Source organism: Mobula hypostoma, chromosome 1 (genome assembly GCF_963921235.1).
Source record: "Mobula hypostoma chromosome 1, sMobHyp1.1, whole genome shotgun sequence".
NCBI classification, from domain to species: Eukaryota; Metazoa; Chordata; class Chondrichthyes; order Myliobatiformes; family Myliobatidae; genus Mobula; species Mobula hypostoma.
Window position 1 is genome coordinate 231,180,624 of NC_086097.1, and position 20,339 is coordinate 231,200,962.

Below are 20,339 nucleotides of genomic sequence, written 5' to 3' on the forward strand. Positions count from 1 at the left end.
TGCTTTCAAGAAAGAGTTAGATAGAGCTCTTAATGATAGCGGAGTCAAGGGATATGGGGAGAAGGCAGGAACGGGTACTGATTGTGGATGATCAGCCATGATCACAGTGAATGGCGGTGCTGGCTCGAAGGGCCGAACGGCCTACTCCTGCACACATTGTCTATTGTCTATTATAGAACACAAATCAAAGCCATTACAACAAACTATTAAACACTGGCACTATTTCTCTCATACACAAAGCTTTTAATGCTCAATATGTTTTTGTAATCAATAAAACTACTCAAATACTGTGGTTTTTCAAAATATAATAATTCAAAGAGTACAGTTGAAAATACCAGTAACAAAATAAATATAATCCCCAATTACCAAACCTGACTACATGGTATGGACTCTTTCTAGACTCTTTCTTAACACATACAGTATGGGCACAAAACTGACATTCAGCTCCTGAACTTGACTCAACATTATGAGGTTAATGCTCATGCCTCTGGAGATGGCAGCCTTAAAGTATTTTTATAAAGCACTTGAGAAATGTCGCTGGGCAAATCGAACAATCAAAAAATACATCTGCACATATAAAACTCATGGTAATGAGAGGTAACGGTTAAGAGCTTTCCAGAAACTGTGAAAACTAACAGGTAACATGTTGACGGTCAAACTTTTATTAGATGGAATAGCTGGAAGAATCTATTAAAATACACAAAGGAATGAAGTGTAAAATAATTCCTACAAAGCATTAACCATCATCTGAATCTCCACGTTTTAGAAAAGATGTGAGGGCTCTTATCGGAGTTGGAATGCAGAAATATTCTTCTATTATGTTATAATGAATGCTCCGGCCGGCCGGTGGTGTAGTGGCAGCAGCACAGGACTTCGAGGCGGATGTCCCCGAGTTCCAATCCAGCCGGGTCCCAGCCTGGACAGCAACAGTATCCACGCGGAAGAAAGACCTGGCAATCTATTTCCGTATCTTGCCTCGAAAACCCTATGGACAACCGCGCTATCCATTGTCAATTCCTGGCGACCCAACGACTCGACATCACTCACCAACAATAACAGCTTAAATCTTGCATCCGCAAGCGGGACTAAGAAAGAGATCAGATTCTGGAAAGGTGGGCAAGACACATCAGGGTGAGACACACTTTTAGTGTTGATGCAAGAGAAAATAAAGCTATTAATCTTTGCTATATTTTAAAAGGGTAATTCTACACTAATCACATTAATTAAACCTGCCAAAGGTTGCATTAAAGATTTTGTTGCCTGGGGCCACATTAAAATTGGCACTGAAGACTCAATAAGAGCTTCTGCAATCTACAAAAGAGCAACAAGTCTCACTTTACAGGGAACAATAATAAATCAAAGACACCAGTGAGCTGGATGACAGGGACTGAGAAGCACAGGAGAATATTCAAGATCTACTAGTACTTCAGACAGTTTGTCTATCCATCATCAGTCCACAATGTCTCTCAGTAATCAGGTATTTGATATAATACCTTGAAAACGTCGCTGGTACTGTCACTGCACCAATATGTATCTCAGATGCTTGGCATGATTAACATTTCTAACAGCAAAACTGAACGTTACAGCTATTGATGATGAGCTACGACACAGCTCATTCCATCGTTTTGAAATGAAAAAGATTGAAGACCGAATTCATAACATTTACACTTGTCACTGTATTCAATTTGGAATTCCTTCATAAAATATTTCTCATTGAAGATAATTACTCAGAAATTATTAATCTTGTAAAGAAAAACAATTACTTTGAGCAAACACACATCAATGTTGCTGGTGAACGCAGCAGGCCAAGCAGCATCTGTAGGAAGAGGTGCAGTCGACGTTTCAGGCCGAGACCCTTCGTCAGGACTAACTGAAGGAAGAGTGAGTAAAGGATTTGAAAGTTGGAGGGGGAGGGGGAGATCCAAAATGATAGGAGAAGACAGGAGGGGGAGGAATAGAGCCAAGAGCTGGACAGGTGATAGGCAAAAGGGGTTACGAGAGGATCATGGGACAGGAGGTCCGGGAAGAAAGACAAGGGGGGGGGGGACCCAGAGGATGGGCAAGAGGTATATTCAGAGGGACAGAGGGAGAAAAAGGAGAGTGAGAGAAAGAATGTGTGCATAAAAGTAAGTAACAGATGGGGTACGAGGGGGAGGTGGGGCCTAGCGGAGGTTAGAAAAGTCGATGTTCATGCCATCAGGTTGGAGGCTACCCAGACGGAATATAAGGTGTTGTTCCTCCAACCTGAGTGTGGCTTCATCTTTACAGTAGAGGAGGCCGTGGATAGACATGTCAGAATGAGAATGGGATGTGGAATTAAAATGTGTGGCCACTGGGAGATCCTGCTTTCTCTGGCGGACAGAGCGTAGATGTTCAGCAAAGCGGTCTCCCAGGCTGCGTCGGGTCTCGCCAATATATAAAAGGCCACATCGGGAGCACCGGACGCAGTATATCACCCCAGTCGACTCACAGGTGAAGTGTTGCCTCACCTGGAAGGACTGTTTGGGGCCCTGAATGGTGGTAAGGGAGGAAGTGTAAGGGCATGTGTAGCACTTGTTCCGCTTACACGGATAAGTGCCAGGAGGGAGATCAGTGGGGAGGGATGGGGGGGACGAATGGACAAGGGAGTTGTGTAGGGAGCGATCCCTGCGGAATGCAGGGGGGGGGGAAGGGAAAGATGTGCTTAGTGGTGGGACCCCGTTGGAGGTGGCGGAAGTTACGGAGAATAATATGTTGGACCCGGAGGCTGGTGGGGTGGTAGGTGAGGACCAGGGGAACCATATTCCTAGCGGGGTGGCGGGAGGATGGAGTGAGAGCAGATGTACGTGAAATGGGGGAGATGCGTTTAAGAGCAGAGTTGATAGTGGAGGAAGGGAAGCCCCTTTCTTTAAAAAAGGAAGACATCTCCCTCGTCCTAGAATGAAAAGCCTCATCCTGAGAGCAGATGCGGCGGAGACGGAGGAATTGCGAGAAGGGGATGGCGTTTTTGCAAGAGACAGGGTGAGAAGAGGAATAGTCCAGATAGTTGTGAGAGTCAGTAGGCTTATAGTAGACATCAGTGGATAAGCTGTCTCCAGAGACAGAGACAGAAAGATCTAGAAAGGGGAGGGAGGTGTCGGAAATAAATAATTGTTATACTGTATTGTTTAGGGAACAATGACAAGAAGAAATTTTATTTCCAACAAAAACGTTCAATAAAACATAAAAATATACAGCTTCAAACGAACCGAATCAAACACATGATAAATCACTTATTGGAATAAATGTAGAATGACACCGTCACTGTCACTATAAAACTCCAGCAACTTGTCTTTCTGTTTATGTAAATCATATACAGTGGCAGTTCCGACACTATTTTCTTCAGTAAGACGCCGCACAGACATACCACAATCAAACTTCTGCAATAACTCCACTTTCTACGTTATTGATAGAGAAGATTCCCTCTCTTTTTCTCATTGTTACCCATAGGGGTATCTGCAGCTCTTTTTGACATTTTCACAGTGAAATTAAACACAAAGTCAACAATGAACACAAAATATCAGTGAACAGCAAACGCACGTGTAACCGGTACGAGCGCTGAGCCACAACTGACATCTCGCAGCCTCTGCTAGCGCTGCCACGTCACACCTGAGTGACGTCAGCTGTTGGCAAAAAAAAACTTTGGTTTTCGGAGCTTTTCGGATTTCAGAATTTTGGATAAAGGAACGTGCACCTGTAGATGTTCTCAGTGGTGGTCAATTGGGTGTCGATAATCCGCTGGGCAGTTTTCACCACACGCTGGAGTGCTTTGCGGTCCGATACGGGACAATTGCCATACCACACTGAGATGCAGTTGGTGAGTATGTTCTCAATGGTACAGCAATAAAAGTCTGTCAGTATCCTGGGACAGAGGTGAGCTTTCTTGATGCTCCGCAGGAAATAAAGGCGCTGTTGTGCCTTTTGATCAGGATGGAGGAGTTCAGGGACCAGGTGAGATCCTCGGAAATGTGGACACCAAGGAATCTGAAGATTGATATACGCTCCACTATAGCTCCGTTGATGTAGATGGGGACATGAGTGTGGCTCCCAGCATGCCTGGTCCACAATGATCTCCTTGGTCTTCTGGGTGTTAAGAGCCAGGTTGTTGTCGGCACACCATGCGGCCAGGTGCTGGACCTCGTCCCTGTAGGCTGTCTCGTCATCCCCTCTGATCAGATCAACCACCGAGGTGTCGTCTGCAAACTTGATTATGGAGTTAGAGCCATGTACAGGAACACAGTCATAGGTGAAAAGGGAGTACAGAAGAGGGCTCAGCACACAACCTTGAGGCATGCCGGAGTTCAGGGTCAGAGGGCAGGAGGAGAGGTTGTCTAAACAATAGAATTTTAAGAACTTTTTAAATGGCACACCTACCTCAAGAAATTGTTCTATAATGAGGAGCGGGTTTCTATTTTCGATTTCTATCCTGTCTCTCACCTATTTTGCACAACCTGCAGGAGGACGAGACAGAGCTGGCAATTATAACAGCACTTGAGGGAGTCCCAAGGACTGAAACAATTTTACAATTTTGCCAGCTAACTATTTCAATGGGAATAATCTGGGGGTTTTGGGCCGAAGGATGAAGAGTGGGACGATCTCAACTGCTTGTTCATAGATTCAGAATGGACACAATGTGCTAAATGTCTACTTTTCTAATGCTTTGGTTATCCAACAGTAAAACCATGAAGTGTTTGATCTAATAATTGCCCATTTTGACTGACTTGCATGATTATCATCTCTACCAAAGGAGGTACAAGTTGCTCTTTCCCTCTGCTAGCTTGCAGGTCACCCTTCGGCAAGGTGTAGCACCTGCTTATCCCCCAGTCAGGGTCTTGTGAAGCCACGGGACCTGGTGGTGAACGGTCGCCTATCACATGCTGGTTATGCAACCACTGACACCAAGGCAGACAATCTCTGAGGAGCATGGATCATGACTGCTGTCACCCGTTTTGTAAAGGCGCTGCCCGGAAGAAACTACTTCTGTAGAAAGCTCATGGTCATGGAAATAACACAAGCAAATTTCACACAGGCAGCATCAAAGGACAGGCAACACACATAAAAGTTGCTGGTGAACGCAGCAGGCCAGGCAGCATCTCTAGGAAGAGATGCAGTCGACGTTTCAGGCCGAGACCCTTCGTCAGGACTGAAACGTCGACTGCACCTCTTCCTAGAGATGCTGCCTGGCCTGCTGCGTTCACCAGCAACTTTGATGTGTGTTGCTTGAATTTCCAGCATCTGCAGAATTTCTGTTGTTTGCGATCAAAGGACAGGATTGAATTTGGTTCACTGGAGTTGTGGGGCAGTAGCTCCACCAGCTACACAGTGACTCCGCCTTAATGTGTTGATCACAAAGGCGGCAGAATGTGAAAAATGTACCACCTAAACATACAACCACAAGATATTAATTGTCTTGAGTCACTTAAACTTCATAGAAAATGTGAAGTCACCTCCAAATTAGAAAGGCCAGGCAGCATCTCTAGGAAGAGGTACAGTCGACGTTTCAGGCCGAGGCCCTTCGTCAGGTCTTGGCCTGAAACGTCAACTGTACCTCTTCCTAGAGATGCTGCCTGGCCTGCTGCGTTGACCAGCAACTTTGATGTGTGTGGCTTGAATTTCCAGCATCTGCAGAATTCCTGTTGTTTCCAAATTAGAAAAAAAGGTTCAATATAGCTTGTGCTATAGAAGAAAAACAGATTAAGCTGTGAAGTACTTACATAAAATTGTTTCTGATAGGTCCATTTTAGTTTCACTCATAGTGCAAAGTTCAATTTCACATCCAAAAAATTTGTGATTAAGTGTTAAATATAAAAGTACAATAAATAAAATGTTCGACCATAAACTATGAGAAGTTACCACAAGTATAGTATTTTAATTAAACAGGATAAGTCTTGGGAGTTACGTTTTTTATTATCTAATACAAGTATAAAATCAGATAATCAACTAACATTAAGTCTTGAGTAGACAGAATGTTCAACTTAAAGAATCATCTTCTAACCATGCTCCATCTATTGTTCCTCGTTTTATAAAATATATAAGCTTCTCTTAACCTCTATTGCTACCAAAAACCCTTGTGCACATACCTCATGGGGGAAAAAATCCTCTTCCCTAGTACAACTAATAAATGAATGCTGAAAGGTTAAAGATTAAATTCTCAATGAAGACTTGAGCACATAAATTAGGCCAATAATTCAGGGCTATCATAAGTGATTGCTACACTTATGAAGAAGCTCTCCTTCAGGAGGTGCAAATCGGTACAGGGGTTTTTATAGAATATGACGAATAAACAGGAATAGGATACTAGGATGGTCAAAGATGGGAGGGTGAAGTGTAGGTGTGTGTGTGTGTGTGTGTGTGTGTGTGTGTGTGTGTGTGTGAGTGTGTGAGATTGGGTGAAGGGATTTAGAATGTATGTCTAGTGCACATTCTGGAGCAGAGGGTGGCGGTAATGCACCATTAACCTGGATGCCAACCGCCGTAAAACAAGATACAGACAGACAGACAGAGGTGCAAATCAAAGTCTAATATGCTCAGATTTGAGTTGCCTACCAACAGACTGCCTGGAATATCCAAGATAGGAGACCAATCCTTTGAGCATAGCTGAAAGAAACTGGGATAACTAAGAGCAAGGTTCCCACTTTGGATTTCAGGATTATATAGTAAAAATTAGTGGGAAGGAAAGCTTTTAAAAAACAACAGAAAGCAACGAAAAAGCCATAAGGAGAGAAAAGATGAAGTATGAAAGTAAGCTAGGCAATAATATAACAAAGGATACCAAAAGTTTTTTCAGATTATATATATGTGTGTACGTGAGAGATGAGAATAGATATCAGACCAGAAAATTATGCTGGAGAGTTAGTGATGAGGGACAAAGAAGTGGCAGATGAACTGAAGTCTTTTGCACTAATCTTCACTACAGAAGAAACGGGAGAGTGCCAGGAGGCAGAAGTGGGCGTAGTTGCTGAGGAGAAGGTGCTTGGGAAGCTGAAAGGTCTGAAGGTAGTTAAGTGACCTGGGCCAGATGGACTTCACCCCAGAGTTCTGAAAGAGGCAACTGAAGAAATTGTTGGAGATAAGTAATGATCTTCCAAGAGTTTCTGGCATGGTTCTGGTGGACTGAAAAATTGCAAATATCACTCCACTCTTTGAGGGAGGCAGAAGGAAGGAAATTATAAGCCCGTTAGCCTGATTTCAGTGGTTGGAAAGATGTTGAAATCCATTACTAAGGATGAGGTTTCTAGGCCCATCTGGAGTGGATGTGGACCGGATGTTTCCTGTAAAGGGCAAGCTTAGGATCAGAAGGCACAATCTTAGAATAGAGGACTATCCATTTAGAACAGAGATGAGGAGGAGTTTCTTTAGCCAGAAGTGTGAATCTGTGGAATTCATTGCCAAGGATGTTTGTGGAGGCCATGCCATTGAGTATATTTAAAGCAGAGATTGATAGATTCTTGATCAATCAGGGCATCAAAGATTATGGAGAGAAGGCAGGGGAATGGGGTTGAGAGGAATGATAAATCAGCCATGATGGAATGGCAGAGCAGGCCCAAAAGGCCTAGTTCTGCTCCTTAAGAACTGTCAAAGCAAATAACTTACAAAATAATAATGTTGACAATTGTTGTACCAATAGAGAGAAAAATTAGGTAATTTGTAAATGAAACAATGGATCTTTACCCATTACCCATTTTCCTTTCATGGCATAAAGAAATTAGCTTTTCATAACATCACAAATTATAATTAGGCACTAATAATCTCAGAAAATTATGTACTCTTAACGACATTCAAGCTATTTGAGTGTAAACTAAACCCTGGATTTTTAATCACTTGTTACCTCCCAGTTTCTCACTTCATCCCTCACTCACCCATCCACCTCCACCTCACCTGGTACCACCAATTATCTGTCAGCTTGTACTCCTTCCCCTCTCTCCACCTTCTTATTTTGGCTTCTAGACCCTTCCTTTCCAGTCTTGAAGGATCTCAGCCTAATGGTCAATTGTTTATTCCCCTCCACAGATGCTGCCTGACCTGCTGAGTTCCTGCAGCATTTTGTGTGAGTTGTCCTGGACATTTAGCAGCGCATTTAATTCTAATATTTATACTTTGCTTTTAAACAACAGATGATACCACTGCAGAGACGAGTAATATTACATCCTGTTTAACAGATTGCCGCTTTTTGTGCAAAACCTTTAATAAAGTACCATCAGAAAGGATCATGTTGTCTTCACAGATAGAATCGGCACATTCAGATCTACATTATTGCTTGTTACACATTCCTGCGCATCTTAAGAATCACAGGAAAATAAAATACTGAAAGGCAAGGAACAGAAAGTGACACATGACAAAATAGGAACTGAATACAGAACAAAGTGCCACAATCTAGCTGATAAAGAAAAATAACATGGTGACAGACGGCAGAAGACAACTGCAGTCATAGCAAGACGGAAGTAAAGAAGCATGGAGTCAGACAAATAGGTAGGGGTGCGTGTGTGTGTGACTGAGTGAGAGAGAGATAGATAGATATAAGATATCATCAACAATATCAACAACCCAATTTCCCTCGGGATCAATAAAGTATGTCTAATATCACCCACACTACTTTTTAAAGATTTTTTTCGCGTCATACAGAAGCTGTTCATAGTGATTAAAATAATACGTCCTACTAAATGTTACTATGAAGATGTGTCTGACAATTACAAGTCTCAACTTTGCTCTGATTTCATAAAGCCAGCTGCTTTCCATTATATAAAATTTTAAAACGAGCAAATCAGAATGATCAGCACCCAACTCCTCTCACCCACTGCCACCCCTTTACCAGAGCTGGGGGGGTGTCGGGGAGGAGGGCCGATTCCCCAAACCTCTATGCTGAACCTGAAGGTGACCGGGCTGGGGCACTGCTCGAGAACGCTCTAACAGCCTTTTGACTGGAGACAGCACCTCAGGCTGGAGTCACACCTCCTATCACAAATGAGGGGTTTTAAATGTAGTTTAAAATGTTTTATGGAGATATTTATAATCTACAATTATGAATAGTACAACGTAAAATATTTTTTAATTACAATCACAGGTTAGCGATTCAAGAATAAATGAATTACTTTCGTTTTCCATCTGAAGCCATGCTGGATTTAACCAGTGCAGCATCACAGAGCTGACTTCCAGAGAATATACAAAACTGTGTACATATTTTGAGGTGCTGTGATCAATTATTTGCTGAAGCACTGCCACTAAATTGTACCTGTAAATCTTTCTGAACTGCACCTACTGTGTGGTGTCATCTTGTTATGATTAGACTAATAATGTATTTTGTGTGATGCAAGCTGTTTTTGGATTTAGAAGGTAACAGAAGTAGTAAGTTTTTTCAAATAGCTGTGTGAGGCAGTGAGATAATGTATTAAACATTTGCCCCACTTAGGGTACGTCCACACTATGCCGGATAATTTTGAAAACAAAGCTTTTTCTCTTTGTTTTGACCTTCTGTCCACACTGCAACAGCGTTTTCACCCCCCCCCCCCGAAAACTGAGATTTTCAGAAATGGTCTCCTGAGAGAATAAATCTGAAAACGCCTAATATCCGCTGTAGTGTGTATGGGGTAAATGGAGAGATTTGAAAACACTGTCATGACAACACCACAACAACAAGGCTTTTTCTGCTTCTGCTTGGTACTGCGCAAGCACTGCCGGACGGTTGTTATAACGTGCAGTCGGTGTGAACGGCGTGAGAGTTAAATTGTAAAGCGAGCTTTTTTGACTATTTAAAAACGCTGTCATGACATGCTGGAACAGATGGTCGCAGTGCGGCATTTCGTTGTTTTCTTGAACACAATCCCCCACATAACCTAACAATTTCAGAACAGACGGCAACAAGACTGGAGCCAGAAGAGTTAGAAATGTACTCACCAAATATTTTGACCCATAGCTTACTGAATAAATAAGTATACTCACTTTGCCCTGTTTTCTGTCCTTGTTTTTATGAAGGTGGTTCACCTATTTATGCAAGTACTTCTGACAATAGATGTGTAACAGCCTAATGTAACATTGTATGGAAATACAAGATAACACTGATGCAGACATGTTTTATATATTTAACAAGGTGCTTTATTAATGCAACAGAGTTAGGCAGTTTTTTAATGTTCATCGTCAGCCGGGTCATACTGTCCGTGAACTCCCTGTCGGTTGCCTCCATACGCTCCAGTATTTGGTTTTTTTAGTTTTAAGTCCTCCTGTGCGAGAGCCAAGAGCAATTCCTTTGAAGTTTTTCTACTCTGTAACTGGACAAACGCGCACTAAGTATACCATTTCCTCTTCGCTTGTTTTCTGTGTGTCCTGTGCATGCCCAGTAGAGGAGATTCACCCAAATATCCATGTTAGTGTGGACAGGGACATTTTGAAAAACGCTTAGTGTGTACGCCTGTCGTTTTTACTCGAAACCGGCGTTTTCAAAATCATCCGGCGTAGTGTGGATGTAGCCTTAGTTTTTCAAGAATGAAATGCTGTGCTTCTTTGAAGTATGGAAAACACAATGCCAAAATGCAGGACATATGATTTCTGGTTTCCTTCTAGAACAGTGAATTTGGGGTTGATTTCTGGCTCTGAATCAGCTCTTTTAAAAATGCTAATAGGTGTACTTCAGCAGAAAATGTCAAGTTCCTTTCAATTGGGTACATCTCTTTTATATGCACAAATAAACTATTAACTGCTCCTTATGGATACTAATCTCTTTTTTTTTCAGCTGTCAAATGCAGATCATGACATTTCCAATTAAGCTAAGAAAAGAAGGCTTGATCTACCTCTTAAAAATGCAGAGCAAAAGTTGTTTTCTCCCCCTCTAAATTTAAGCACATTAGTTTTGTAGTTGTATGCAAATTGAATTTAAAAATCCGGAACCTGTATTTATATAGCACCTTTTGGAGGTTCAACGTGCCCAGTAATATCTTATAGCCTGAAGATGCACTTCCGCAGTGTATAATAAAGGAAATGTCCCTCCCCCTACCTTTTCATTCTGGCGTATCTCCCCTTCTTTTCAGTCTTGAATTTCAAAGTAAAATTTATTTGTGAATCTGTGGAATTCTCTGTGCAGCAGTGGAAGCTACCTCAGTAAATATAGTTAAGACAAGGTTGGATAGATTTTGGCATAGTAGGGGAATTAAGGGTTGTGGGGAAAAGGCAGATAGGTGGAGATGAGTCCATGGCCAGATCAGCCATGATCTTATTGCAAGGTGGAGCAGGCTTGATGGGCCGAATGGCCTACTCCTGCTCCCATTTCTTATGTTCTTGTGTTCTTATTATCAGAGTATATACATGTCACCGCATACAACCCTGAGATTCTTTTTCTGTGGGCATACTTAGTAAATCTGTAAAACAGTAACTGTAAACAGGATCAGTAAACTGCAAACATCCAGAAATGTAAACTGTCACCAGACTGTGCAGATGCAAATAATAACTAAAATAATGAGCATGAAATAACAAAATAAGAGCCCTTAAATGAGTGTAGTTATCTCCTTTTGTTCAACAGCCTGATGGTTGAGGGGTAGCAACTGCTTTTGAACCTGGTGGTGTGAGTCCTCAGACACTGTTACCTTCTACCTGATGGCAGCAGCAAGAAACGAGCATGGCCTGGGTGGAGATCTTTGATGATGGATGCTGCTTTACTACGACAATGTTTCATGTAGATCTGCTCAATGGTTGGGAGGGTTTTGTTTTACCCATAATGTACTGAGCCGAATCCACTACCTTCTGTAGGATTTTCTGCTCAAAGGCATTGTTGTTCTCATACTAGGCCGTAATGCATCCAGTCAGCACACTTTCCCCACACATCTACAGAAGTTTGCCACGGTTTTTGATCACATGCTGAATATCTGCAGCTTCCTGTGGAAACAGAGGAGCTGCTGTGTTTTCTTCACAATTATATTCATATGATGGGTCCTCTGAGATAGTGACACGCAGGAATTTAAAGTTACTGATCCTCCGATGATTACTGGCTCACGGACCTTTGGTTTCTCTCTCCTGAAGTCTACAATCAGTTCCTTGGTCTTGCTGACATTGAGTGAGAGGTTGTTGTTATGACACCATTCAGCCAATTTTCCAATCTCCCTCTTGTATGCTGATTCATCACATTACCCCCTTCGATACAGCCCACAACAGTGGTATCATCAGCAAACTTGTATCTGGTGTTGCAGCTGTCATAGGTGTAAAGCAAGTAAAGCAATGGACTAAGCACACATTCCTGTGGTGCACCTGTGCTGACGGAGATTGTGGAGGAAATGTTTTTTGCCAACCTAAACTGACGGGTCCATTTGTGAGGAAATCCACCATCCACTTGCACAATGGGGTATTGAGGCCCAAGTCTTGGAGTTTACTGATTAGTTTAGAGGGGATGATGGTATTAAATGCTGAGCTGGAATCAATAAAGAGCATCCTGATGCATGCATCTTTGCTGTCCAGCTGTTGCAGGGTTGTGTGAAGAGCCAATGAGATGGTATCTGCTGTAGACCTGTTGCCTGAGTAGGTGAATTGGAGGGAATCCAAGTCAGGAGCTGATGGGCCCCAACACCAGCCTCTCAAAATACTTCATCACTGTGGATGTAAGTGCCACTGGGTGATAGTCATTTAGACAGGTTACCACGCTCTTCTTGTGCGCTGGTATAGTTCAAGCCTGCCTGAGGCAGGTAGGTGTCATGTACTGAAGTGGTAAGGTCAGTTAATGTAGTTTGACACTTGACAAGTAAGGTGATGATGTCATCAGTCAGGGACAGAACAACATGTGATTTGAGGGAGCATGGAAGTGAGAATGAGAAGTAAAGACACCTTCAGAGCATGAAGCCTTGAGTCATGATGTGTGTTCTGTCTAGTTAAGCACTAAGATAGGTTGCAAATACACAACAGTGGCGATGAGGGAACGGACTTTGAAAGTAAACTTAACTTTAGTTGATGAGATTAGAGAAATCCGGGATCCAAAGCGTCCAATATTTGATGGTGCCGGCTACGCTAGGTCCAAGATGGACGAAGTAGCTCAACTCATTTGAAATTTATGCCAACGGTAAAGGACAGATAGTGGACGATAGCGCAACAGATAATACAAAACAAAGACAGAGAGCACTACTTTTGCACCCTGCAGTACCAGATGTACAGGGTATATTCTCAACACTGCCAAGCACGGGACAAGTGACAGACAGTGGAGGATGTGCTGAGTGTTTACTCCATTCCCCAGGTCAACACTATGTCTGCTGGCAGCATTTTCATCAACTTGTCCAAAAACAAGGTGGGACGGTCAGCAGTTCTCTACTTGCCTTCGGCAGGCAGCAAAGGACTATAGTTTTCGAATTGACACACCAAATCAGGCATGCCACAGTTGGAAAATGTAATTCAGTCTATATGTGGAGAAAACTACTGGAGAATATGCAAGGTCTAACGCTTGCCTGCACACTGGAATAGCGGCACAATGTGAAAAAGTAGAGGAACAATTATCAGCCTTGTCACTCCAAGGGAGCCAGACAGAGACCGTGCACCATGTTTCACACCGTGAGGACACAACACATGGCAAAAAGACGGGAAAAGTAAGTCTCCTAATACAAATGAAAGGAAATGCTACAGATGTGGAAACACAGATTACCCAGGTAGAGACCCAAAGTGCCCAGCTGGTGGACAGATGTGTAGAAAATGCACTGGAAAGGACCACTTTGCAAAATGTGCCGGACAAAAGGATTAAAGACACAAAAAGTGAACAACGTTGAGGATGAACAGAAGCAATTTGCATTTGTTGTTAATGAGATAGAGTCATCTGAAAAAGTACAAGTGTCATTTTTGTTTTGGGGTATAAACCTCTGCGTGTCAGTAGATTCAGGAGCCAGAGGTAATATGCTGGGTGAAAATAAGTGGGAAAAACTTCAGTCAAAGAAGATGAAGTGCCATACATATATCCCTAAGCCAATTTTGATAAAGATGCACCAACTAAAGTAATAGCAGATGCCAGCCCAGACAAACTGGGGGCAGTACTCATACAAAAACAAAATGAAGGAACGGTACTTGTCTGCTCTGTGAGCTGTGGTCTCACAGACTGTGAACGAAAATACTCCCGGAGTGAGAAGCATTAGCAGTAGTATGGGCCTGTGAAAGACTTCATCCTTATCTGTATGGGAGAAAATCTGACCTGATCACAGATCACAGAGATGACTTACAGCCCAAGATCTAAACCATACGCATGCACAGAGCGGGCAATCTTGAAATTGCAACCATATGACTACAGAGTCCTACACATGCCAGAAAAACAGAACACTGCAGACCCACTGTCAAAGCTACTGGGGGGGACTGCTCAAAAGGAGAGACACCAGCATGGTTCAGAGAGATATGTCGGGTTCATAGCTGTGAGTGCTATGCCTAAAGCCCTGACAACACAAGAGATAGAGAGAGCCTCAGCCGCAGTTCCAGAGTTGCAGGAGGTGTGTAAAGCCATCATGAATAGACACATTGAGAACTGTAAGGCATGTACACCCATTGTAAATAGTCATAGTCATACTTTATTGATCCCGGGGGAAATTGGTTTTCATTACAGTTGCACCATAAATAATTAAATAGTAATAAAACCATAAATAATTAAATAGTAATATGTAAGTTATGCCAGGAAATAAGTCCAGGACCAGCCTATTGGCTCAGGATGTCTGACCCTCCAAGGGAGGAGTTGTAAAGTTTGATGGCCACAGGCAGGAATGACTTCCTATGACAATCTGTGTTGCATCTCGGTGGAAAGAGTCTCTGGCTGAATGTAGTCCTGTGCCCAAACAGTACATTATGTAGTGGATGGGAGACATTGTGCAAGATGGCATGCAACTTGGACAGCATCCTCTTTTCAGACACCACCGTCAGAGAGTCCAGTTCCATCCCCACAACATCACTGGCCTTACAAATGAGTTTGTTGATTCTGTTGGTGTCTGTTACCCTCAGCCTGCTGGCCCAGCACACAACAGCAAATATGATCGCACTGGCCACCACAGACTCAAACACAATAAATGAGCTGTGTGTTGTGGGTCACCTTCTCCTCAAAGGGACACGGACTGTGTTACCTAAAGCCTTGCACACACGGGCACTCGCCCCAGCTCATGGAGGACACTTGGGAATAGTTGGTACAAAACAGCATCTCAGAACCAAGGTTTGGTGGCCAGTATGGATAAAGCAGCTGAGAAATGCTGCATGACTTGTCACAGCTATCAAACTCCATCTAAAACCCACCCCCCAGAACCACTAAAACTGAATCCATTACCGGATGGCCCTTGGCAGGAGGTAACTGTTGATTTGCTTGGACCATTACCAACAAACCATTTCATTCCAGTAGTGATTGATTAGTACAGCCGATTTTATGACTATGACATTTTGACCTCTACCACTGCAGAGAGTTATTGACAGTCTGGAGAACATCTTCAGAAGACATGGATGGCCCATAGCTCTCAAATCAGATAATGGACCTCAATTCGTGTTTGAGGAACGTGTTTGCAGACTGGATATTGAACTTTTTACTGTTGGACTTCGGCCACATTCCACCGTGATACACCACTTGGCAGCACGGGAGGTCGTTCCTGCCTGTGGCCATCGAACGTGCAGCTCCTCCCGTGGATGGTCAGACACTCTGAGCCAATAGACTGGTCCTGGACTTATTTTCCATCTGGCGTAGTTTGCATTTTGGTGTTAGATTGTTGGGGTTTTTTGTATTGCTATATTTACGCTCTATTCTTGGTTGGTGCGGCTGTAACGAAACCAAATTTCCCTCGGGATTAATAAAGTATCTCTATCTATCTAATTCAGATCGAACAGATCAAGGAATATTGTGGCAGTAATGGAATCAAACACCTTAAAACAATGGCTCAGGCAAATTGTGAAGTGAAGTGCCAAAATGCCTCACTGATGATAAGGATTAGGATTGCTGAAGCAGAAGGACTTGACTGGAAATGGGAACTGAGAAAGTATGTGACTGTGTACAGATGTGTGGAACTTGCCACTACAGGGAAAGTCCTGCTGAACTTCTCTACAACTGCAAAATGAGGGGGAAGTTACCAGACATCAAGGAAGTACACAGAGCAGAACTCGGTAGTTCGTGATCGGGACGCAGAACAAAAAGGAAAGTACAAGCAGACAATCACAGAGGAGCACAAGAGTCTACTGTAAAAGTTGGGGACATTGTGCTTACCCGGCCAGAAAAAGTGGACAAATTCACCCCACCTTTCAGAACAACACCACACAGGGTGGTGAGGAAAACTGGAAATCAAGTGATAGTTGAATCTCCAACTGGAGTGCAGTATGCAAGGAACACCACACGTTAAAAAAAAGTTCAACACTAGAAACTTCTGACAAACAGGAGGAAATTCAAGGATTTGACATAAGGTACCGAGACAGCAGGACAATATGATGGATAGTTATGGACAAGCTCAGGTTCACAGTGAGCAAAAGCTATTACCAGACATTGAAAGCAGAGAGAAACTGGTAGATAGACCTCAAAGGGTTAGAAGACAACCTCTGAAGTTTAATTATTTTGTATTGAAGTAGAGCTTTAAGTTGTGGGTTTTGAAACAATGAAAACTGTTGTACTGGAGTTTTCAGTTCCAGAGTTATCACTAAGTTGAAACAGAAAATGTGTTGGTTATAGTCATGCGTATCAGAGAATATGTGTTGAATTGAAATGGTTAAATCTGTGAGTTGAATGTGTTCTACAACATTGAAGTTCATTTCTCAGGAAAGGAGGGATGTCATGTATTGAAATGGTAAGGTCAGTTAATGTAGTTTGACACTTGCCAGCCACGGTGATGATGTCATCAGTCTTGGTCAGAACAACACGTGATGAAAGGGAGGATGGAAGCGAGAATGAGAAATAAAGACACGTTCAAAGCATGAAGTGTCCAGTCATGATGCATGCACTATCTAGTTAAGTACCAATGTAGGTTGCAAATACACAACACTGCCAGAGTGAGAGATTGAAGGTATCTGTGAATACACCAGCCAGTTGGTCAGCACAAGTCGTTAACTGTGTATTCATTTCCATAGATGCTGCCTGACCTGCTGAATTTCTGCAGCATTTTGTGTGCGTTACTAAGGAAATGTTATAACCCATCTCCAAAATTGTAGCCTCAATTTAAGCCATTTCACTTTTATGGAATAAAAGACAATCTCAAAATTTAATCCATTTTATATTTGTACATATAGAAGCACAGTTTGAAACTACACTTAAAATATGAAAGATGTATTCGAACTCTTTGCACGTTCCAAAAGAATTGCATGTACCAAATAAAATTTGTATAACTTTCTTGGTCTTGTGTTACACATCATTTGTTGTAAGAGTTTTAGATCCGTGACATAAAACAGTGAGGGAACATGAGTTGAATTTTGTTGGCAGTGGGTAACAGTTCCAATTGTATCTTCAAGAATTCAGCTGCTCCCCTTAAGTAAATTGTGGCTGGTGTGGCACTGCTACAAGGCTTAGATATTCTTAGTGACCAATTTTTTATATTTTGAGTATCAAGGAAATTTCTGGACACTGATGTGAATATTATGGGCCTAAGAAGAAAAGATCTTCAAATTTATAGCTGATTTCCATAAGAAAAAACAAACTCACCACATTTGAAAGGGTCTAAAATTTCAGATTTCAGGGCCAAAGATAATAGAATTAGAGGAGCATCAAACAAGAGAAGTGTGCTTGTCAATCAAGCCAAACTCAATGCTATTAATTTTGAGATGATAGATGTTGATAAAAATAAGGAAAATCACTTTAAAAAGATTATAGCGGAGTGATCATAAAAGGAAGGTTGGTATATTTGGTTCAAAAGACACCAAAAAGTGACACTTCTAAGTGGCAAAGACTGAAGAGACCACAAGTGTTGGAATCGAGAACACAAAAAGAACACAGGAAGAATTCAGCAGGTCAAGCAGCATCTGCAGAGGCAAATGTGCATGACATGATGCAGGATATAGATCTGAAACTTCAACAAGCGTCGTAGCTTCCGCAGATGCTGCTTAACCTACTGAGTTCTTCCAGTATTGTTCTTTTAAACTAATGCATGACAAAATTCAAACAAAATTAAAGAAATGGAGTTTTCTGACAAAATACAACAGAAGCGCTAAGTCAAAGACCTAGAAAATAACAATGCTGCACTTCTTTCTGCTTCTAGTCCTTGAGGCCCAGCTGCTAGTTCAAGAATTTTGTCCCCACCTTGATGGAGAAACAGCAATATATTTTCAGGTCCAAACAGTGCAAGTTTTTAAGGGTATTGCAACTGGTGGCAGTCCATGCCCCAGTGAACTCATCCATCAAGATCGCTGAGATCAGAAGTTTGGGATGCACTGATGGTACCTGGGAAAGCTACACTGATAGAACACTGTTGCCGGGTGCAGCAATGTCAGTGGTGGAGTTGAGGACTGGGGATCGTGTTCCAACCCAGTCAGCTGCTTTGTGCTTAAGGGTATTTTTGCTTCTTTAAAACTGCATCACATTCCTGATGGCAAGGCCTTTAGGAAATAAAAAGAAACATATCACCTTTCTTCAAGTTAGGTATTTTGTGGACCAGTCCCCCTCTCGTTTCCCACTACATTTTAACCCAAATTCAGCAAGTACCACCTGATAGCAGAGAGAATGACCCAGTCCGTCATTTTGCTCAGGGATGGATTTAGACTGATGAGGTAGCATCGGTCCAGCCTGCATTTATTCCATTTTTTTGTGAGGAGGACACAACTCTTGGGTAGTTACTGGTATTGAAACATATGGGCAAAGGTAGAAATAGTTTTTTTTAAAGAGACACAGTATGGTAACAGGTGCTTACAGCCCACGAAGCATGTACTACCCAATTACACCCATGTGACCAATTAACCTATGGTGTCTTTTGATTGTGGGAGGAGCCAAGAGCCCACATGAACACACAAACTCCTTGCAGACAGCAGCAGCAATTGAACCCGGGTCACTAGCACTCTAGTAGCATTACACTAACCACTATGTCTCCGCTCTGGGGACTAGATTTCGGTGCCACAATGTGAATGTTATCAGATTTATTCACTTTATCTACATCTAGTATCTCAGCACTTAGTACCACTTAAATGGAAATTGGGTTTTGTGATAAGCAGCAATCTCTGGGAGAGGACACGACCACTCATTCAGCATTTGTGGCTTGCCTGCAAGCAGCTTAAGCTGAAATTTTGTAATCACATGCTAGACACTGTCATGGTTGAAAATGCTTTATGTTTAAGGAGCATCCACTGCCTGTTGTTCAATTACCCACCACTATTCATGAATTAAATAGCAGGATTGTAGAGCTCTGATCTGATCCTTTCATTATAGGACTGCTCTGCACACTCCACAGTCTAATATCCATATAGTCCTCTTTTGCAGCTCCATTTTACCACAACTTGCTGCTGTTCCTGACACCTGCTTCTACACTTCAAAATAAAATAAGTGAATCAGATTTGGACTCCTGGCTTCTTCTTAATGGTGGAGTAACAAAATTACAGAATCTGTGGCTATTATTACTTTTGGTCTACAATGCATTAAGGATCTTCAGATTAGAACTATCATATCAGAATTTATTTGTCATAATGGCACCACGACCCGGCTGGTGGCGTAGTGGCATCAGTGCCGGACTTCGGGACAAAAGGGTCCCGAGTTCAAATCCAGCCAGCTCCCCTGCACGCTTTCCATCTGTGCTGGGTTATGAGCTGGTGATCTCTTTGGAAACTCAGCCGGCAGAAAGCAATGGCAAACCACTGCTGTAACTTGCCTCATACGCAGTTCCCCACTACGTCAGAGAGGCGCGGAGGGAAATCGTCCGCTAAACTCCGGATGCTACGTACCCTTCTTTTTTTTTTCCCCCAATGGCACCACAAAACCCAACAGAAGGTGCTTCAGTGGAGATTTTCTTTCAACCAATGAGTTCCCCAACTAAGAGGTCTACGTCCTCTCTCAGCGCTCCCACAAACCAGTCCAGTCAAGTCAAGTTTATTGTCATTTAACTACATGCATGTATACTGTCCAATGAAACAGCGTTTCTCCAGACCAGGATGTAAAGCACAGTAGTACATGTGACACACATATAATGCACAATAACTTAGGAAAGTAAGAATTCAATCAACAATTGAATTACGCATGGATAAACAAAATGAAGTGCATAAATTAAATATTGATGGCTAAAGTACAAATTATCCAGTGACATTTTGAATGCCATTCGGCAAGGAGTTCAGAAGCCCAGTGGCCTGAGGAAGAAGCTGTTTCCCCATCCTGACTATTCTTGTATTTATGCATCGGAGTCTCCTGCCTGATGGTAGAATGTCAGAGGATGCTGGATGGGTGGGTGGGATCCTTGATG

The 20,339-nt window shown here is 42.5% G+C and overlaps 1 protein-coding gene across 6 annotated transcripts in view; it reads right to left on the minus strand.

Moving 5' to 3' along the window:
- The window catches only part of LOC134355649 (lethal(3)malignant brain tumor-like protein 4), a 427,935-nt gene that overhangs the window by 324,182 nt on the left and 83,414 nt on the right, over nt 1–20,339 (minus strand). The gene's annotated exons all lie outside the window — the stretch shown is intronic.